We start from the raw sequence: 2,149 nt of genomic DNA on the forward strand, positions 1-2,149 counted from the left end.
TGTGCCATAACCATTGAGCCTTCCTGCTCTAGATCCAGTGCTATGCGACAAGAAAAGATGCCACAATGAGAAGCCCGAGCACTGCAACTAGAAAGCAGCCCCTGCTCGCTGCAAATAGAGAAAGTCCACACACAGCAACAAAGATCCAGCACAGGTAAAAAACAAAAAAGTTAATGTTTAAAAAGAGTTAATAGGTGCTGTTGGATGATTGCCTAACGTGCTGTTTCTGTGTGGAAAAAACCTTCCTTTAGCATTCATCACAACAACCTGAGTCTAGAGAAGAAGAGCACTGTTGATGATACTGCTTCTGAATTGTTGACTTTCAAGTCAACACATCTTCCCTTCTCTATCAGACAGGATGGTGTTCCAGAAAAATTGTTCTTACCTGTTCAAGAGTGTAATTTTCTCTGCTAGCACAAGATATAGAATTAAAAGAGAGTTATATGGAGGGCAAAGGAGAAGACTAGAGGGGATGGCTGTTTCTTTTATTAAACTTAAAAAACAATTGTTATAGAAAAACCCAATTGAAATTTCTGGCCAACCCAATAAAAATAGAGTTGCCATATGATCCTATAATCCCTCTCCTAGGCATATGATCTGGGGAAAACTATAATTTGAAAAGATACATGATTCCAATGTTCACTGAAACACTATTTACAATAACCAAGACAGGGAAGCAAACTAAATGTCTGTTGACAGATGAATGAATAAAGAATATGTGGTATATTTATACAGTGGTCTATTACTCAGGCATAAAGAAGAATGAAATAATGTTTTTTGCAGCAACATGGATGGACCTCAAAGTTATCATAGTAAGTAGAGGGAATGGTTTGAATTTACCAGTTCTCTCTGCTTTTCTCCTCTCCTGTCTTCTTTCTTGCATTTCCCCACTTACTTGGTTTTTTGGTCTTTGTCTTAGAGATTCAAATCCTGATTTTTTAATAGGGCACAAAAACTCAGCTATAGTATTTTGAATTTCACACTATTTATGCTAATATTTCTTGAAGGTGTTTTGCAGGTATTTGCTTATTTTTTGCATCTGTTTACTCATGTATTCTTTAATCCCATAAATATTTATTAAATATCTGCTATGTGTCATCATCATGCTAGGTGCTAGGAATACCAGGCACTGGGTGACCAAACCTCAGCGTCCCAGGCAGTAAACCAGGAAGACAGACAGTGACAAATAAACTAATAAATATATAATTACAGAATGTAAAGAAAATGAATAGGGTGTTATGCTAGAGAATAATATGCTAGTAGATGGAGGAGGAGAGGACTGTATATTTTCAGATGGTATTTTGTAGATAGGTCTGTGATAGGGATTTTATGACATGCACATGAGAGAAGGGAAGGGGGAATTGGTCATGATTCTTAGGTTCTGCCTGAGCAATTGGGATGAATGTAGATGAGATTTAATAATATGAGGAAGAATAGATTTTGTAGGAATGTCAATGATTCAGTGTTTTTATGTTGAGTGAGATGTGAAACATCCAAGTGAAAATATTTAGACAGTTGTCATTAGTTTTAGTTTGTGTATAGGACAGGCCCTGCTTGTTTCTACCAAGCAGTAATTATTTTTTAAATTAATTTATTTATTTTAATTGGCGGCTAATTACTTTACAATATCGTGCTGGTTTTCACCATACATCAAAAATTATGGAACGCTTCATGAATTTGCGTGTCATCCTTGCGCAGGGGCCATGCTGATCTCTGTGACGTTCCAATTTTAGTACATGTGCTGCCAAAGCGAGCACCGTCCAGTGTAATTATTAATGTTACCTTTCATTCTCAAAAGTTTTGGTTTATACAATATTTACATGGTCATCCCATGTATTGGTGAAAGTAGTTTCGGTGGATTAGGGAAGTATGATATTGTAATTTATAATTAGAAATATGTATTTAGTCTTCCTTCCTGTTCCTGCCACAGAGCTCTTAAAACCCTTGGAATTTCCTAAGTGGTAAGAATGACAAAGATGTCTTGATATTCACAAGAAATTCCTTTCAGCCACACCTGAGCTTATGTTAATAAGCTGATTTTTGGAAAGCACCTAAAGTTGCTACGGGAATAAACCAGATGATTAGTGGGTTGAAACTTTCAGTCCCACCACCCTCGACTCCTCCATAAGATGTCAGAGCCTAGGTTATG

General features: G+C 36.7%; 1 non-coding gene across 1 annotated transcript; it reads right to left on the minus strand.

Moving 5' to 3' along the window:
* Positions 1–1,653: 1,653 nt before the first annotated feature.
* Positions 1,654–1,757, minus strand: LOC122445630. Its single transcript, XR_006270597.1, has one exon. It is a non-coding gene; the product is annotated as a U6 spliceosomal RNA (small nuclear RNA).
* Between the last annotated feature and the right edge of the window lie 392 nt (positions 1,758–2,149).

This window comes from Cervus canadensis, chromosome 7, assembly GCF_019320065.1.
Source record: "Cervus canadensis isolate Bull #8, Minnesota chromosome 7, ASM1932006v1, whole genome shotgun sequence".
In the NCBI taxonomy this organism is placed as follows: domain Eukaryota; kingdom Metazoa; phylum Chordata; class Mammalia; order Artiodactyla; family Cervidae; genus Cervus; species Cervus canadensis.